Here is a 20,708-nt window from a genome sequence, read left to right as displayed (position 1 = left end):
GAACTCATCCGCTCCATCCACTTCTTTTCCTTTTATTTCTCTTTTGTGGTTTTTATCCCTTCTTTCTTCTTGGCGATGTCCTGAATGCCAGGCTTCAGCGCAGACTCGGACTCTCAGTTTCAGTGGAGACCCAACCTGGCAGTCTCTCGGCTCGGTGTGGCGCTCTCCCAACCTGGCGTAGCTGTCTCCAGTCTGTCTTGGCCATCTCTCGACCTGTCATGGATGTTTCTCACCCCGTGTGGCTGTCTCCCGGACCGGTGTGGCTGTTTGCCGGCCAGGAGCGGCTGTCTCCTGGTCTGTTGTAGCTGCCTCCCAGTCTGTCGTGGTGGTCTCTCAGCCTGATGTGGCAGTCTTTCATCTTGGCATGGTCTCAGCGTCGGCTTCCGGCCTTGCGAACCGAGTTGAGGAGAAACTTCTTCACCCAGAGAGTGGTGGATATATGGAATGCTCTGCCCCAGAAGGCAGTGGAGGTCAAGTCTCTGGTTACTTTCAAAAAAGAGATGGATAGAGCTCTTAAAGATAGTGGAATCAAGGATTCTGAGGTAAAGGCAGGAACAGGATACTGATTGTGGATGATCAGCCATGATCAGAATGAATGGTGATGCTGACCCGAAGGGCCGAATGGCCTACTCCTGCACCAATTGTCTATTGTCTATTGATATGATTCCAGAGCTGTCTGTAAGCCTCAAGAACCTCAAGGTGAGGCCTGATATGGTCCAGAATCAAGACCCAGTGCAGACTAAAGGCCAGGTGCTGCCGTGGACTGATTTGGAAGGACTGTTATTCAGAACTTTTTATTTCTTTATTTTCCTAATAAATCCTATGATCAGAAATGCTGGACTTTTTATTTCTTTACTTTTCTAAATTACTTTTCCCCTGAAGAATTTATACTTAAGACTTTGTATCTAGGTACCTTTGTACTTAAAATGGCATTGTAAGTGGCGACTTTTAAACTTTCACTGTACCCATGTGAGTACGTGACAATAAAGCTAATTCTAATTCTAGTTCTAGTTGGGAGAAGACAGACCAGTTGACAATAGCTGCAGATAGTGAGGAGGATTGCCAGTGGATACAGCAGGATTTAGATATGCTGGAAATTTAGGCAGAGAAATGGCAGATGGAATTTAATCCGGACAACTGTGAGGTGATATCGAAGATTGAATACAGGAGGGATGTAGACAATAAATGATAGAAAACTTAATAGGATTAACATAGAGAGGGATCTAGGCATACAGGTCCACAGTTCCCTGAAAGTGGCAACACAAATGGATAATGTGGTCAAGAAGGCATCTAACATGCTTGCCTTCATTGGTCAAGACATGGAATACAAAAATTGGCTAGTCATGTTGTAGCTGTATAGAAATTTGGTTAGGCCGTATGTGGAATATTGTGTACAGTTCTGGTAATCGCGTTACAAGAAGGATATGGAAGATTTGGAGTGGTTCAGAAACTGTATACCAAGATGTTCCCTGGTTTAGAGAGTGTTGGCTCTGTGGAAAGATTGGACAAAGTTGGTATGTTTTCACTCGAAAGTCAAAGGATGACGGGTGGGACCTGATAGAAGTTTACAAAATTATAAGAGGTGTGGATAGAATGGATAGTCAGAGTCTTTCTCCCAGGGTAGAAATGACAGTTGCTTGGAGACATAGGTTTAAGGTAAAAAGGGGCAAGTTTAAAGGAGATGGGTTTTTAAAAGTTTTTTACACAGCGGGTGGTAAGTGCCTGGAATGCGCTGCCATAGGAGGTGGTGGAAGTGAATGTTTAGGACGCATCTTGACAGATATATGAGCAGGCAGGAACAGAGGGATATGGACCATGTTGAGGCAAAAGGAATTTAGTTTCAAAAGGCATCATGTGTCAGTGTAGTCTTGGTTGGTTGAAGGTCCTGTTCCTGTGCTGTACTGTTGTGTTCTTTGTTGTTTGGTTTGTGTCTTAAAGTTCTGGCTCTAAGACCACATCATGAAACAAGGTGGGAAGAGTATAAGAGTAGGGATTTTTCCCAATGGGAGTTTAACAACAATGTAGACTTTATGCAGAGACTGCTCAAGGTGCTAAGTAGATTTGCTGATGTTGAACTCACTGTTTCGAAGAAGATCAAACTAACTAAGCCAAGATATGGCAGTACAACAACTGATGCATCATCCCATCAAAAATGTGCAACTTCCAAGTACCAGGAAGATAAAATCTCCCAACAAACCTCCCTGCTGTGATTTAATAAAAATAAGAAGGAAATTTTGGTAAGTTGGGACAGTTATAGGAAGCTCACAGATTGTGAGACAATACCAATAAGAGTGGGAGAGATTCCTGTTCAGCCAAATGACACAAAAGAAAGTTGTACCCTCTATAGAGTACAACATGCAGGTATGACTGTCCCCAGTATCTCAGACTCTCTGAGTAATCTGTAGCCTAACACCACTCCACAGACTTACAACACAACAGAATTCAGTTCAAGGTTAGTCCTTAATTTAGGCAAAACAACTGTGAATGAGGAATGACAAAATAAACAATAGAGTCAGAGTATTAAAAGCCATTGATCTTATTCTGCCATTTAAATAGATCATGTCTGTTCTGAACCTTAATTTCATTTACCCGCCCTCGCACCTGCAACTAACAAAAATCTATTGATTTCAGTCTTAAAAATTTCAATCGATCCAGCCTTTTGGAGAGGAGAGAGTTTCAAATTTCCACTGTACATAATGTCAAAATACTTGTTGAAATCACTTTCATATGTCCTGAGTCAAATTTTGAGATGAGACCCCGGGTTCTTTTAGTTTCTCTGATTCCACTACATCAAAGTACTTTACCATTGTAACCTCTTTGATTGTATCAACTTTAAGGGAATATAAAACACAACTATGCAACTTATGTTTACAAATTAATGCTTGGATTATTCTAGTGAATCTGTGCTGTGCTATGTCAAAGACAGAAACCTTCAAGAGTTGATTGGAGTAGACTGTTCACGGGTAAAGGGACGACTGGAAGGCTTTTGAAAGTGAGAGTTCAGAAGCATTATGTTCCTGTTAGAGTGAAGGGTAAGGTTGGTAAGAGTAGGGTACAATGGATGAGTAAAAATATTGAGGCTCTGGTCAAGAATATGAGGGAGTCATACACAGAAGAACGACACGGGTATTTTGTTCGGATAACCAAATGTTCTGATAATTGAATGCCAGCTAACACAGTTTAGCCAAGCATCATGTGCGAATAATCCAAAATTCAGATAATCGACGTTTGGATAATTAAGGTTCCTCTGTTTTACATATAGACAACTGGGATGAAGTGAATCTCTTGAAGAGTATAGGGTGTAGGGGCATTCTTAAGAGGGAAATCAGAAGATGAAAAGGGAATATGTGATATCCTTGGCAGAGAAGGTGAAGGATAATCTGAAGAAATGCTACAAGTACATTAAGAGCAAGAGAGCAACTAGGGAGAGAATAGGGCCCCTTAAAGATCAATGAGATTGTCTATGTGTGGAAACAAGGAGATGGCAAAGATACTACACAAATATTTTGCGACATTTTTTATTGCAGAGAAAGAATCAAGGGAACAAGGAAATAAATATTGATGTCTTGAAAACAGTCCACATTACAGAAAAGGAAGTACTGAAGATGTTAAAAAACATAAAAGTGAATAAATGTCCAGCATTTGATCAGGTGTATCCCAGTGTGTAAGAAGTTAGGGAAGATGTTGCCGACCCCTAGCAGAAATATTTGCATAATCCACAGTCATGGATGAGGTGCTGGAGAACTGGAGGGTGGCTAATGTGGTGCCTTTATTTAAGAAAGGCCATAGGAGAAGTCTGAGAACTATAGACCTCTGAGCGTGACATTGGTGATGGATAGACTGTTGGAGGGGATGCTGAGAGATAGGATTTACATGCATTTGAAGAGACACAGACTGATTAGGGATACTCAGCATGACCTTGTGCATGGGAAATCATGTCTCACAAACTTGATTAAGTTTTTTGAGGACATAACGAAAAACATTGATGAGGGCAAAGCAGTAGACATTGTCTCCATGGACTTTAGTAAAGCCTTTGAGAAGGTTCTGCATTGTAGACTGATTAGTAAAGTTGGATTACACGGGGTTCAGGGAAACCTTGTCATTTGGATAGAAAATGTCTGTAGGAGACAGAAGGTGGTGGTGAAAGGTTGTTTTTCGGACTGGACCCCTGTGACTAGCAATGTTCCGAAGGGATTAGTGTTGGGTTCACTGAGGTTTGTCATTTATATAAATGATTTGGATGAGAAATTAGGAGGCATCATTGGTAAGTTTGCAAATGACATGAAAATTGGAAGAAATATAGTGAAGAAGGCTGTCGAAGATTACAAAGGGACCTTGATCAATTGGGACAATGGGATGAAGAGTGGTAGATAGATTCTAATTTGGGTGAATGCAGGGTATTGCACTTTGGTAAAGTGAATAAGGGTAGGTGTTCCTGATGAAAGGCTTTTGCCCGAAATGTCGATTTTCCTGCTCCTCGGATGCTGTCTGACCTGCTGTGCTTTTCGAGCACCACTCTAATCTGTTTATACAGTTAATGGTAGGGCCCAGGGTAGTGTTGAAAATGTGTTGCTGGAACAGCGCAGCAGGTCAGGCAGCATCCAGGGAACAGGAGAATCGACGTTTCGGGCATAAGCTCCTGAAGAAGGGCTTATGCCCGAAACGTCGATTCTCCTGTTCCCTGGATGCTGCCTGACCCGCTGCGCTTTTCCAGCAACACATTTTCAGCTCTGATCTCCAGCATCTGCAGACCTCACTTTCTCCCCAGGGTAGTGTTGTCGAACACTAGGGAGAACTAGGGTTCAATGACAAAGTTCTTTGAAAGTGGTGTCACAGGTAGACAGGGTGACTAAAAAGGCATTTAGCACATTTGCCTTCATTGCTTAGACCCTTGAGTATAGGAGTTGGGACGTCATGTTGAGATTTCCCAGGACGTTAATGAGGCTCCTTTGGAGTATTGAGAGCAGTTCTGGTCACCCCGCTATTGGCAGGATATTATCAAAATGGAGAGGGTTCAGAAAAGATTTACCAGGGTGTTGCCAGGCATGGAAGGTTTGAGATTTTGGGAGAGGCCAGAATAAACTGGGACTTTTTTCACTGAAGCGTAGGAGATTGAGGGGTGACCTTATAGACTTTTATAAAATTGTGAGGGGCATGGATAAGGTAAATAGCAAAGGTCTTTCCCTGGAGTGGATGAGTCCAAAGAGGGTATACTTTTAAAGTGAGTGGAGAAAGATTTAAAAGGGGCCTGAGGGACAATTGTTTCACATAGAGTGCAGTTCATGTGTGGAATGAATTGCCAGAGGATGTGGTGGATGTAGGCACAGTTACAACATCTAAAACACATTTGGACAGATTCACAAATAGAAAACGTTTAGAGGAATGTAGGCCAAATACAGGCAAGTGGGACTAGTGAAGTTTGAGAAACTTGGTTGGCATCGACAAGTTGGACTGAAGGGTCTGTTTTCATGCTGTTTGACTTTATGACTGTAAGACCAACATATCCTTTCATGGGTTCTTTGGCGCAAAACAAAGTGCATTACTCCAGAAGCTACCTTTATAAACAGTAGCATACATTTTGCCTATTTGCACTCTTAAAAGAGTATTTCATTTGAATTTCCTTTTTTTGATATGTGTATGAACCTTTAATAGTTTGTACATTTAGTCATCTCCTTTTAATTGCTAATATGGGGAGTATGGAACTGTCAGTTAAAAAACTAACCTCCATAAGCAGTTGAACCACCTCTTACCTGTGCTCAAACTGTACTGTATATCATTAACCTCCTTTACATGTCACGCTGAAGATTGTTATCCAATAGTGATTCTGTATGTTGTCCCAGTTCTATAGCACCTGGCAAATAGAAGGCTCTTTCTGAGCTGAAGTAAGCACCAGGTATGTCCCAAATTGGATAACGGTCATTTGTGGGTTCCAACGTTCAAGTTGACTGGGATCCAACAGGGACCCCGCGCTAGGAGAGCAGTAGCATTTTATCTCCAAGCAGGAAAACTTCGTCTTGCTCTGCAGAGGCATGGTGTCTCGGATGGATGATTGATCCAATACAAAAGCAATGTGACAGCTGCCAGGAAAATGGGCACAGACCTGTATGGTATGCTGCCAGTCATCACACTGGCTGGATATTAATAGAATGGAGCACTTTGGCATCATGAGGACAGTCACAGCTTGTGCAAAAACAAACAATATGACATCCCTTGGAGACTGTGCCCTGGGCAGAAGGCACCATACATTTCATTTTCAACTTGCTGTCAATTTCTCAGGCTTTCTTGTCTTTGAGCAGTCATTTGGCTTGGTATTAAAAAAACACAGGGATTTTAGCAAGGAACCTTTATAAACAGAACCTTACCAAACTCACTGCAAAGGCCTGCCAGTGTAGTCACTTTACAATATAGCATTGTTGATAACTTGTTTTCAACAGATACTTACAGAATATTTTTGACCAATAAATGTTAATCAATGGTGCATTTCCCACCACCTTTAAGATTATCTCTTAGGAAGCCAAATGGGATGTTGACAATAATCTATAAGACAGAAGTCAAGATTGTGATGGAATGCTCCCCACTTGATGTATGATTACAGCTCCAAACTCACCCAGGAAACTCAACAGCATCCAGGAGATAATTGTTTGTTTTGGGGCACCATCTAAACATCTTTTGCATTCACTCCCTCAACCACCAACAAATGGAGGCACAGTCTGTACCTTCTCAAGATGCACTGCAATAGCCCACCAAGGTTCCTTTGACAGCACCTTCCAAACCTATACTAATACCATCCAGAAAGACAAGGGCAGCTGATACATGGCAACACCACCAGCTGTAAGTTCCCCTCCAAGCCATACATTGTCCTGACTTGGAAATATATTGCCATTTCTTCACCGTCATTGGGTCAAAATCCTGGAATTTCCTCCCTAATGGCATTGTGGGTCTATCCCCAGTATATGAACTGCGGCGGGTCACAAAGGCAGCTCACCACCACCTTCTCAAGGGCAACTAGGGACAGACAGTAAACTCTGGCCCAGCTCACAATGCTCCCATCCTATGAACAAACAAAACATATTTCCTCAGTTCCTGCTCTTTAGCTTTTATTTCTGTGCATTCAATATGTGGGTCTATTAGTCCAGTCAATTCCTTTCACCCCAGTAATGAGGACAAGGTCCTGTTCTGTTTTTTAATTCACTCATTTATAGCAATGCTATTAGAAAGTCACCTCTTCAAGTTAGTGACTCAAGTTTCCTACTTCAATGCAAGGACAGTGAACCTATGGAGAACATTACTAACGCTGCTGGTGACAACCATAGAGTTATTTGTAGCACTGAGTAAGAACTAAATCTTTTGTTCCAAATAAAGTGATGAAAATACAAAGAAAAATTATCACTACTTAAGTATCATTCTAACTTTTGTCTTCCAGCTAATTTAAGCCCTGGTTTTATAGCTAGCATAAGAAAGGACAGCAACAAAGTTGTAATTTTAGTGAATTAGTTCTTCAGAGGGCCAGATCAATGCTATGCCAACAAAGGTTCAAATCCCACCATGTATGAGCGCATTTAAATTCAGTTAATGCATTTGGAATAACACGCTAGTCTCATTAATAATTATGATAAAATTAGTGGATTGTTTTGGGGAAAGAAAAACAATCTGGTTCATTAATGCCCACCAGGGGAGGAAATCCATTGTCTTTACCCAGTCTGGCCAAATGTAACTCAAGGTTCATGGAAACCTGTTAACAGTCCTCTGAGATGGCTGAATTCAAGACAAATTAAGGATAGAAATAAGTGCCGGCTTTGCTATCAATGTTCTTATCTCTGGAGCAAATTTTAAAAATAAACATGGCAAAATTTGTGCTTAAAATGAGAGAAATAAAAAATAAGTCTTTGATCAAAATTACATATGCTGTGAAATCATTATGTATTACCCCCACAGTCCAAAGATGTGCAGGTTAGGTGGATTGGCCATGCTAAATTGCCTATTGTGTTCAGGGTTGTATAGATTAGCTGCGTTAGTCAGGGATAAATGTAATGTAATAGGGTAGGGGAATAGGTCTGGGTGGGATACTCTTTGGAGGGTCAGTGTGGATTTGGGCCAAATGGCCTGTTTCCATACTGTAGAGATTCAATGATTCTATGATTACAACATAGAGAAAATAGCAAAATTAATTAATTCATAATAACTATTGATTGATCAGTTTCATACAATACTTTAGCACATAATTCAAACCATGCTAATGGTTTGAAATAATCTAAATAAACACTCACAGTTTATCTTCAATTGAGCTAAAATGAGTTTCTACAGATTTCCCAACATCTGTTCAGGGCATCCATTCACATCAACAGAAAAGCTTTAGATACATTTAGAAAAGCCATTGGCATATATTTAACCACTTTCAAAATAAACTCATCCAAAGTAAGGCCTCTGTCTTGCTTCAGACAAATAAAGGACATAATTATGAAGCTTGTGCCAATTCTCAGGATAGAGTGTCATGAATATCCCAAGTTCAATGATACAGATGAAGGAACCAAATGCATGGTTACTAAATTTGTTAATGCCCTGAAGATAGAAAGGAGACTAAGTTGTGATGTGGACATGTGGAATCTGCAAACAAATACAGAATGATTAAATGAGTCAACAAAAATTTGGCAGAGGTATTATAATGCTGGAAAATGTGAACTTATTGACCTTATCAGGAAAAACAGAAAAACTGCATAATATCTAAATGGATAGAGATTGCAGGACTCTGAGGTACAATGAGATCTGGGTTACCTAATACATGAATCACAATTAGTTAGTGCAGCAAGTGGATAGGAAAGCAAATGAAATGTTGTTGTTCATTGCAAGAAGAGTGCAATACATAAAAGCAGAGAAGTTTTGCATGATGTTGTTGTACGCATATCTAGAGGACTGGGTACAGCTTTGGTCTCCTTATTTAACAAAGGGTATGACTGCAATAGAAGCAGTTCAGAGAAGGTTCAGTCAACAGCTTCTTGGGATGTAGGAGTTATCTTAGAAGGAAAGGCCAGACAGATTGGGTCTGTATCCATTGAAAGTTAAAAGAATTAGAGATAATCCAATTAATTAATATAAGATCCTGAGAGGGCTTGACAATGTGGATGCTGAAAGGATGTTTCCCTTTGTGAGGGAGAATAGAACTATGTACTGTTTAAAAATAAGAAGTCTCCAAATTAAGATGAAGCTGAGCAGAAATGTTTTGTCTCAGGAGGTAATGAGTGTGAAATTTTCTGCCCCAGGCAAAAGTGGCAGAGACGAGGTAGTTGAATATTTTAAAGATAAATGTCAATAGATTGTTGATTTACACGGGAGTGAAAGGATACTAGTTCTAGGCAAGAAAGTGGAGTTGAGGCCACAAGCAGATCAGCCATGATCTCACCAAATGGCCGCAAGGGGCCAAATGGTCTGCTCTTGATTCTCACCCGTATGCTCTTGTATATGTTCCACATCAGCTGATTCACTGGCAAACTGAGTGGGTGTCTATCTGAAAGCTAAAACCTGATTAAACATCTTTCAAATATAGTTCCAGCAATTCTATAACTACCTATGATAAAATTCTAACTTCAGCAGTTTCTAATGAAACCAAAACTTCACACAGTAAATTGAAACCCAGTACCAGAAAGTGCTATTTGTACAAATATCGGCCAGGTGAGAAGGTCATGCTGTGATACATGTTATATTTCATTAGAGTCACAGTCTTGAATTGACTAACGTAAAACGTGCCCTGAAGGAGTAACTTAGACGCAATACAGTCAACTTTCAATTTGCAGCCATTCCATTGTTAGGCATCATCGAGTCATTAAGCCAAAAGGTCTTTTAATAAGCTCAGTTGATCACTCAAGTTTTTATCTATTCTGATTTTTGGGGGGAGAAATGGAGAGGGTTTGTTTGGAATATTTTCATCATCACTTTTAATTATGTGCCAAAGCATTGAAGAAGACCAATTTATAGTTTAATTATGGATGAATTTCTTATACTAGCATTGGGCGCTGTCCAGAGAAGGTTTATTAGGCTGAATGGGATGGAAGGTTTCAAGACTGGGGGCATATTTTTAACATGAGCGGAGTGATAGATTTAATAAAGAACGTTTCCAATGAACTTCCTGAGGAAGTGGTGGATGTGGGTACAATTTCAAAGTTAAAATACATTTGGATAAGTACATAAATAGGAAAGGTTTGAAAGATATTGGCCAGGAGTAGGCAGGTGGGACTAGTTTAGTTTGGGATTAATTTCGGCATGGATTAGTTTGATCGAAGGGTCTGTTTCTGTGCTTATGATATGACTCTACAACAGATGTTGAGTCGGTCGGGTTCACACTATTTGGAGTTTAGGAGATTGAAACATATAAGATTCTTCGGAGACTTGACAATGTTGATGCTGAGAGGATGTTTCCCATTATGGTAGAGTCTCGACCAGATAGTACAATCTCAGTCGAAGAGATCACTCAGTTAAGGTAGAGACGAAGAGGCATTTATAGTCTCAGAAAATAGTGAATCTGTGGAATTCTTACCACATAGAGTTGTCAAGGCTGGACCATTACATACATTCAAGGCTGAGAATAGGTAGATTTTTAATCAACAAGGGAATCAAGGGTATAGGGAAAAGCAGCATATTGGAGTTGAAGATCAGTCATGATCTCATTGAATGATGCAGCAGACTTGATGGGATGTATGGCCTACTTCTGTACTGAGGTTTTATGGTCTTATTTTCTCAATGAGTTATTGTAAGGAATGAATCATAACTTACAATTTTATCATTTTTGTGAATTTCTTTCATTTTTATAGCAAGCATTAATTTTGCTATGTTTAATTTTAAATTCATTCATGTGTGTGAGCATCCCAAATGATGAGCCGATGATAAGCAGCATCTTTAGCATTGGCAGTATATATCTATTTTATTTGATTGACCCTACTTTAGAAAATAGCAAATTTATAAGACAGCTATGTTTTGGGACTCTCTATTTAATATGTGTAAATTGGAAGAATGAACAGATCATGTGACAATACATTCACTCCTGAAGAAGGGCTCATGCCCGAAACGTCGATTCTCCTGTTCTCTGGATGCTGCCTGACCTGCTGCGCTTTTCCAGCAACACATTTTCAGCTCTGATCTCCAGCATCTGCAGTCCTCACTTTCTCCTACAATACACTCACCTGCAAGCTTGGGTCGTCTTGGTTGTTCAAGTTTAAAGGACATAGAACATAGAACATAGAACATAGAAGAATACAGCGCAGTACAGGCCCTTCGGCTCTCGATGTTGCGCCGATCCAAGCCCACCTAACCTACACTAGCCCACTATCCTCCATATGCCTATCCAATGCCCGCTTAAATGCCCATAATGAGGGAGAGTCCACCACTGCTACTGGCAGGGCATTCCATGAACTCACGACTCGCTGAGTAAAGAACCTACCCCTAACATCTGTCCTATACCTACCCCCCCTTAATTTAAAGCTATGCCCCCTTGTAATAGCTGACTCCATACGAGGAAAAAGATTCTCACTGTCGATCCTATCTAAACCCCTAATCATCTTATAACCTTTGTTGTTTTACTGAGAAGAATGTGCATGATAAAGCAATGCTGCATTGATGGTGGGTAGACTATTAGTCTCCACATCACAAGATGGTGTTAGTAACATCAGGTTTTGTTTAATTACAACTAAATAGTCTGTTCAAAAGAGAATGCAGTTGTGAATCTAGAGTTGAACTGCTTAACATGTCTGCCTAGATATAGTGCCCATGTGATTCACATTGCCATGGACTAGGGTTTTGAGAACAAAAGAGTCCTTGGCAAGCAACTGTACTGTTGGTTTAGTGAGTTTTTCCTAATACATCCATGATCTTCACAGAGAGGTCAGTCTGCAAGGATCCAAGAGACAGCATAAAAATAAAGGCAATAAGTATCTATTGTTCATCCCCGAAGAAGTAGATGGGAATTCACACTCAGATTGAAGAGACCATGTTTTGAGGGTCTAACCAAAGCTGAGAGTTACTCCTAGCTTTGGCTAGAGGGTTGGCTTTCTAATTCAACCTTCACCATTAAAGTTAGTTCGTGGCATGGAGGACATCCAGCCAGAGAAGAAAACACAAACGAGCTGAAAATAGTTTTGGATTGGTTCCTGGTGAATGAAATGTGAACTTAAGAGATAGAGTTAAGCATAAGCATGACAAGGGAAGTTTTGGCCATTGTAAATGTAAAATTAAGCATCTTCTCTGAATTTTGGACAATAAGTGCCCTTCGGAAAAAATGTTTAGATTAGAATCTCTACAGTGTGGAAACAGGCCCTTCAGCCCAACGAATCCACACTGGCCCTCCGAAGAGAAACCCACCCCTCTATATTTACCCCTGACTAACACTGTGGGCAATTTAGCATGTCTAATTCACCTGCACATCTTTGGATTGTGGGAAGAAACCCACACAAAATGTGCAAACTCCACACAGAGAGTGGCAGGAATTGAACCCAGGTGCTGTGAGGCAGCAGTGCTAACCACTGAGCCACCGTGCCGTTGATATTGTCTTTAGTTTGTTTATTACAGAGAAAGTCTTAAAACCTGAAACCTTGTTTTATCATTGTTATGGTCATTCATTGAATGTTCAAACTTTTTAAAAATTTGTCAGACTCTATAGGTATCATAACATCACATAAGCACCAGGTCTCCTGCTAACATCATCAAACAGACATGTAAATCTAGGTACAAAAAATGACTACCTGTTTTATAAATAATCAATAGAGTAATTTCAAACTAAGGCTTCCATCTATCCATCTGTCACCCTACTCCTTTAATTCAATGTTGATTAGGTAATTTAATTAAACTGAATAGAAGTTCCGACATAGGAAAAGCTATGGACATTAACTTCTGATAGGAAAAGGCAGGAACCTCTCTTCCTTCAGAAAGCAAAAACTACATTTAAATAGCACCTTTCATGTCATTCAGCTGGCATGAAGCACATGAAGTATCCTCACTATTGTAATATAGGAAATGCGGTAGCCAGCTTTTGCACAGAAAGTTCCCATAAAAATTGACTTATTGCACAAATAATTTGCTTTTTTAGTGATTCCAATTAAGCAATAAATATTGGTTAGGACATTCAGTTGACCTCCTATGCTCTTTTAAACAGTGACAAGGAATATTTTATCCCAATTTGGGAGGACAGATGGCATTTCATTTGAAAAATGACACAACCTAACACTGCCGAGATTTTGTCCTGAAATTTCAAGAGTGGGGACTTCAACCAATGGCCTTCCAACTCAGATGGGAGAGTGTAATGAAGCATTGACTGGCCCCATGTTGTATTTACAATTTAGACTTGTGCCCACTGAACTGGCTTGGAGTTCAAGTTCAGGACCTTCTTCCTTAATGTTCAAACTTGAACAGGAAAGTAATTCTACGAGCGTGTGGCGAGAATCAGAGATGAATTGAACTGCTTGACCTTGAACTAACAATAACCACTCCAAACCCTTGCTTGACCCTGTCTCATTTAAAATGCATTTTTGTTCCAACACTTTCTGCTTTCAGCACGCCCTGGAACGATTTATGTGCATATGTGATGTTCATTGGTGCTCATAATTTTCCCTGCACTAACATTGACCTCATTTCCAGCTTTAGAATAATTCAGCCACAGGCAATTCCTGAGGATTAAGCACAGTAAAGGTACTCTGTAAAGCAGAGTATATGTGTAGGTGGATAGTTATTGTGAGTTGCTAAGAATTCTATGCTCTAACATGCTATGAAATAAGGTATTGTGCAAAGAGAAAAAGGCTTGCTTTTTATCTGCAATGTATTCATGGCAATTACATGGAAATAAAACTTGGTTTCACTCTAGTCTACCACTGCTTACAAAGTCAGTTCCAACAGCCTCTGCAATTGCCAAGGCCAAGATTAGTGATTTATGCAGTAGAGTACTTATTCTCGACATTGTATGTTATCTGGGGAAAACAGAACCATGTGAATATAAATTCTGAAGCAGACGCAGTCCAAGAAGTGTTGGACAGCAAGTGTCCCATTGTTTCTTTTAAATATATTTCACATTACATAGTTGATTTCCTTTTGCTTTGTTTAACTTCATTTTAAATTATATTTAAGACATTCTTAATAATACTTGTAATTGCTTGTTTGACTCCTGAATACCTTCATATCTGAATGGGTCTTGTACAACATGAGAAAATAACTTGTCTTTGGTTTTGAGGATTGGTAGAAAAGTAAGTGTAAGTTAATATATTAAATACATTAAAATCATAGACCAAGTTAATAGCAATTATCGCTAAGAACGATTTTCTTTGTTCTCTGAAGTTTCTAATTGAATGGTTAGCTGAAATTCCTGTGGTGTTCAAGAACTTTGATGCTTCATGTCTATTGAAGACTCATGTTTCTAATGCTCAAATTCAAACCAAGGCTTCTCCACAGTGTAAGTGGATAGTTGAATGCTTCCTGAATCACAGTATGCAGAAAAAAATTAACCCCTGGCCAGACAGAGATGTATAAGTGGGAGGCCATCTGAAAACGCAGGAAGAGACACACAGCACAGGAATCCACAGGAATCCATGGCACTGTCATACCAACATCCAACAGTAAATACCAGTGTGAGTTACAACAAGTCCAGTCCCTATCCTGGCACTGTAAGTCAAATGGATGCATGGGACAGGAGGTAAAATATAGAAGCACAATAATAATTGTGAATTCAATAGTCAAGGGAACAGACATACAGTATTCTACATCTGACTTGAGACCCTGACCCTATGTTTTCTCCCAAGTGGCCAAGAAAGGACTATCATGAAAAGCTTAAAAATGTGTTGCTGGAAAAGCGCAGCAGGTCAGGCAGCATCAAAGGAGAAGGAGAATCGACATTTCGGGCATAAGCCCTTCTTCAGGAATCTTCATGAAAAGGTCCAGAACATGCTACCAGGGGATAAAGAAGAGCAGAAGTCACGGTCCAGGTTAGAACCAACAAAAAAGGATGGACGATGATGGAGATTCTGCAGTCAGAGTGTGCAGAATAAGTATGGAAGTTGAAAAACAGGATTGCATTGACAGTAACCTTTGAATTCTTCCCAGTGCGGCATAATAATGAGAACTGAAACAGGAGAATCTGCCAAGTCCATGTGCGGCTAAAGATATAAAATAGGAGTGAAGTCCTCACATTTTTGGGCACTGGGGCTACTACTGTGGAGCATTGAGATCTGTTCAAGACCGTCTTATGCATTTGAAGGTGAACAGGGAGATGCAAGAACTATGGAATACTGAGAATGGGAGACTCCAAGTCTCCGATATTGAATGGAATTATTATCATGTCAAAGGAAGAGAAGGAGGGAAATATCTGAAATGTGTTCAGGGCGCTTTTCTTGACGATAACGTTCACCCTACCCATTGAGAAAGAGGACATTGATTCTTGAAGTGGGTCAAGTGGGAAATGGCACAGTGAGAGGACATCTCAGGAAAGGCAATTATAATACCAAGTAGGGAAGGACAAGGAGCTGTCTTGAATAAAAATAGCTATGTTGCAAGACAACTAACTTCAGAGTACTGAAGCGCCAGACAAAGCAAAGCCTAAGATTGATCAGCACAAATATAATAGAGCAATGATTAGCCATAAAGGAGAAGAAGTTCAGGAAACACCTGAGAACGTTCTTATAAGGGAGGTATGGAGGACAAACAGAGTGCACAAGAGGACGAAAGAGTTCCAGAGAAAGATAAAACAAGAAAAAGGCAGCCTATGGCAGAAGTCAGTCTGATGAAGGGCTTTTGCCCGAAACATTGACTTTCCTGCTCCTTGGATGCTGCCTGACCTGCTGTGCTTTTCCAGCACCTCTCTGATTTCCAGCATCGGCAGTCGTAACTTTTGCCTGAAGATACAGGAGATCAGGCTGAACTGGATTGTCCAAACTTTGGCATTAATAAGGGCATAATGATTTCAGAAAGTGTATAGATGAGGCTTACCAGAATGGTTCCAAAGATGAGGGACTGCATTTCCCCAGATAGATTGGAAAAGGTAGATTGTTCTTAGAGCAGAGAAGGTGAAGGGGAGCTTTGATAGAGGTGTTTAAAATCATGAAAGCTTTCAAGGGAATCATTAAAGAGAACTTGTTTCCAATGGCTGAAAAGTAGCAGATTTAAGGTAACTAGCAACTAAGATATCAAGAAATGAAATGTACTGATAATGATTGGTTATGGTTTGATTGCACAGCTTAATTTGAATGATTAATATCAGTTAAACAATAATCTTCGAAGTGGAATGGATAAATACTTGAAGGAGGTTTTTTAAAATATTTAGGGATATGAAGAAACAGCAGGGTAGGGAAAGTAACCAGATTGCTCTTCAAGAGAATCAGCGCAGACCCGAGGGGCTGAATGACCTCCCATCTGAGCTGAATGGTTCCTTATTTGACAATGCTTTTGGTCATCTAATATCACTTGATGAGGCTTATTCTCAAATATTCTTTGATTAACCTGCCCCGAGATGTTTTAAGATGCTTCATAAATGCAGTTTATGGTCATAACTATGCAGGATATCAATCAACCGTTCATAATATAGTCAGGAATTCATGAGTGTGAACAAACAGAGCATTTCCACAGGCTTAACAGCTTAAGCTATTAAATGAATATTTCTGATTTTAAAGGTTAAATTAAGGCAGGCATATGTGTAATTATTTTTCAGAGCTAAGGGACTAACATGGTGCAGCTGTGCTTTTATCAACATCAAGGCCCCAGTTACATTCTACAATAGGAAACAGCGCCCTGAAAGCTAATGCTTTTTCAAATGAGAAATAAAAAAGTCTGTTCCAAAAAAAAAATCCATGAAGCAAAGATTCCAAATAGATCTCTTAGCTCTTCGCAATATCCCTATCCAATAATGCAACATTAATTAAAGAAAAATGAAGAAATTCGCAACCTGGGATGCCTTTGAGAATGGTATTGTCTAAACTACAATAAGTGACTTCTGCCAAAAAGTAATACTTTTAAGCCCACCAGGACTATCCTGCACCATGACATACAATGCTATTTAGCATTACTGAAGCCCTGAACAAACAATGCTAAAATACCTTAAGACACTTTACAGCAGTGCTTATTAAAACAATATTGGCTCTGATTCTTATCAGCGAACATGAGGGTAGATGACCAAAATTGTAATCAAGGAGAGAAAATTCGAAATATTTCGGGAGGAAGTTCCATTGTTTACACTCTAGTCAGTTGCAAACACAAACACCAATACTGGAGTAATGAGAATCTGGGATAACCGAAGGATTAGATTTGGATGATTATTATGCTTCTAGAATTTATCCTGTGCAGCTCAGAACGATGGATGTATCAGAATATTTTAATAAGATCCACGCGGCCTTCCCTGGAGCTCTGAGCAGTTTCCTATTTTCTGTTACACGCAGAATTCACATACTCAGTAAGTTTATTTATAACTTTTCGAAACTTTGAGGCTTTTTTTTATTAATGAGTGAGATTGTCATTCCTATTACAGGTCCAATTGTCATTCTCACTGCCATCATTCCAGTTCCAAATTTTAATTTTACTCATTTGGTTCCTCATTTACTTTAACTTGTTTGAATATTGAAAAAAGTTGGGAATGTTGCCAAAGCATTTCAGCTTGCATTCTTCAAGACAAATACAAACACAATGCCAATTTTAAATGATCACAATATTTTACACTATAGAAGAAGAGGGTGCTGATTAGTTGACAAAAGGACTCTGATTGTCCCATGTCAGCTATTATAGAGTCATGGAGTCATACAGGATGGAAAAAAATCCTTTGGTCTAACCAGTCCATGCCGAACATAATCCCAAACTAAACTATATTCATATCCCATATGCCATATCCCTTTCTTGTTCATGTACTTATCCAAATGTCTTTCAAATGTTATAATTGTACTCACATCCACCACTTCCTCACGAGACCAAACCTCAGTGTAAAATATTTGCCCCTCATGTTATTGTTAGATATGATTCAATGATGGGATAATACTTGCTGAACAATCCTGAGTGCGCTAATTGCTACATTGACATTTTAAGATAAAAAGCTTGCGACATGGCTCATTTATCTCAACTAGAAGTGACATATTTTCATACCCAAAGAGCCTATATTCTCAGTAAACAAATAGAATATGCCTTGTGCCTTTTTTTTTATTAACTGGATAATAGCACACCTATATTTTCCTGTTTCATTCTCCAAGGCAATGTTTTGTCTGTGTCTCTACTGTGGTATGGAACTGTGATGAAGAATCTACATGCTTATGCAGAGTTGGACAGGCAGAATTAGAGATGATAGCTTTTTCTGGATTGACACAACCACAATAGCCCAAAATGGTCTTCTTTTGTGTTGCTAATCATTTTTGTACTTGTATAGAGGCAACATCATCTCCCTATTTAAAGTTTTGATGCAGCTGTATTTGTGAGGTGTGTGCAAATATAACAGATTATAAATAGTCAAAGGTGATTAATGCAGAACTCTGAATCGAGTGTTTTCTATATTAGCAGATGTAAGCTGCGTGTTGTTGGCTACGTATGCAGCAATTAGTTATTTAATATGAAAATGTCATCACACTTTCAGTGCTATTCAATTTTTTACAAGTTGCAACATTGGGCATCATTTTACCAGTTCATGGATGACAGATGAGGTAAAATAGCAGGAACCTCACTTGGGACTGCCCCATCACTGGGGCTTCTATCCAGCAGTGAGATTCTGTTCCGAGGAAGTAGCAAGCCAATTAGCATAATTACAGATCCAATTAAGGGCTACTTGATGGGTCTGCTGGCATTTCACTGACAGCAGGGTGGCAACTAAATGAAGGTGACCTCACTGCACCCAGAGTTGCGGGGGGGGGGGAAGCAGAGGTGTGAGCAAAAAAATGAAACACCCAGAGAGTGCTCAGAGAGAGTGCTCTCCTTGCTCCAGGTGTCGAATTCCTGAACTGTTGTATGAATTTACCTGGCACACCTGCAGGTTCTCCTCCATACTTCATGCACAACCACCTCTCTAGCTATCAGAAGCAGCCAAATTCTGAGGCAGACCCACTGCTGACATCTGTGAATTCAGGATCCACTCTTCACTCTGATATAGGCCACTGAATTATAACAGCAATAGACAAAGCAATTGATGTGCACAGAGCAACTCAGTCATAAAAGTTAAACAGAACACATGCAATCGAAAGGTTATTACAGACATCAATCTTTTTAAAATACTCTGATGGGATTAAAATCAAAACTGCCTGAATCTCAGAGCTAGCACACACTGAATGAATTTTCAGAAGACTTTTAGTCAATGCTCGATTAAAAACAGAGCCCAAATTTCAGTCTGAAAGTTCTCCTGAGAAGCCTTTAGGGATAGTTTATTATAAAGAAGGTGTTATATAAATGTAGTTTGCTGTATAGCCATCATTTTTAATGTTACCAGTTGTTAAGTTATGGTGTTTTTCACAGAAGAAATATTTTTCACTTGATATCTTCCAGTCCTTTGTTTTTTCATTACACAAACAATTTGCTTACATATCTTTCCATCTCTCTCTCTTTTTCGCAGTCATTTCTGTTGCATTTTTTTTTAACTATCTTTCTTTTTCCATCTCACTTCTTATCCCGCCTCTGTCTCTTTATGAAAAGAGCTTTCTTTGGCTGAGGTGACCAGAGTTAAGGAGTTTAAGAGAAAGTGCGGATACTGGAGAGTCAATGTCTAAAAGTGTGGTGCTGGAAAAGCGCAGCAGGCCAGGCAGCATCCGGAGAGCAGGAGCATCAATGTTTCGGGCATAAGCAGACTAAGATTTAGGAGTGAAACCTTTACTTATAGGCTGGCGAATCTATGGCCCAAATAGTTGCAGATGCTCAATCACTGAGTAACCTCAAGGCTGAGAGCAAGTTGGTTTTCAATGCTAAGAGAATTAAAGAATATGGACATGTAGATGGAATTGGGGTCAAAGATCAGGAACAATGGAACATGTTCAAGAAGCCATGTGGCATACTCTTTCAATTCCTTACATTCTGAGGCTCTCGCTGTTCACTGGTCCTTTATTTTACACCTTTCTGTCCATATATTTTTCTCTCTCTCTCCTTTTTATGCCTCCACCTTCCTTTCTTTCCACACATTGGTTTGAACACCAAAGCCTCACGCAAATTATATTTTACTGGCATATGCACAATGAACAACCAAAGCAATTACATTTGGGAATACCGAGATCTCAGTACTTTCTTGAACAGATCACCAGGCAGACAGAATGGACCATGGACAACTGCAATGATCTTGAAGCTGGGGAGAGGTGCCTAGCCTGAACTATGGGAAAAGGATAACTTTGTTATTCGGAAGTTACAATGGAAGGTTCATGAGTTTTATCACAACTTTATTTTTTGAAAAAAATGTGTTCATTGTATAAAATATGCTAAATATGGAAACACAGACCCTGGTTTTCCAGTAGTCTAGAGGCTTCTCACTCTCTATTGTAAATAGGAAGACTGTTCACCTACCCAACAGTGAATCAAAAAAATTGGTTTCAACCTGATGACTTCTGACATTGACATCTGGTCACATTTGCGCAAACCAGTTAGCAATCTGTTGCTCAATGAATTGCACTCTGCACACACACCCTGCTACCATGCCATCTTATCTCTCCTCCTTTCTGTTGTGCAATGCAGCAGTGTAAACACAACTTACAATGGGTTTCACTAACTTGTTTCCTTAAAAGTGTAATAATTTCTTCCACAGT

At 39.7% G+C, this 20,708-nt stretch overlaps 1 protein-coding gene across 2 annotated transcripts in view; it reads right to left on the bottom strand.

Moving 5' to 3' along the window:
- Positions 1-20,708, bottom strand: part of snap25a (synaptosome associated protein 25a) — a 131,281-nt gene that overhangs the window by 94,528 nt on the left and 16,045 nt on the right. The window lies entirely within an intron of this gene.

The sequence above is a fragment of the Chiloscyllium plagiosum genome, chromosome 9 (assembly GCF_004010195.1).
Source record: "Chiloscyllium plagiosum isolate BGI_BamShark_2017 chromosome 9, ASM401019v2, whole genome shotgun sequence".
Classification (NCBI taxonomy): domain Eukaryota; kingdom Metazoa; phylum Chordata; class Chondrichthyes; order Orectolobiformes; family Hemiscylliidae; genus Chiloscyllium; species Chiloscyllium plagiosum.
This window is presented reverse-complemented; position numbering and strand designations above follow the sequence as displayed.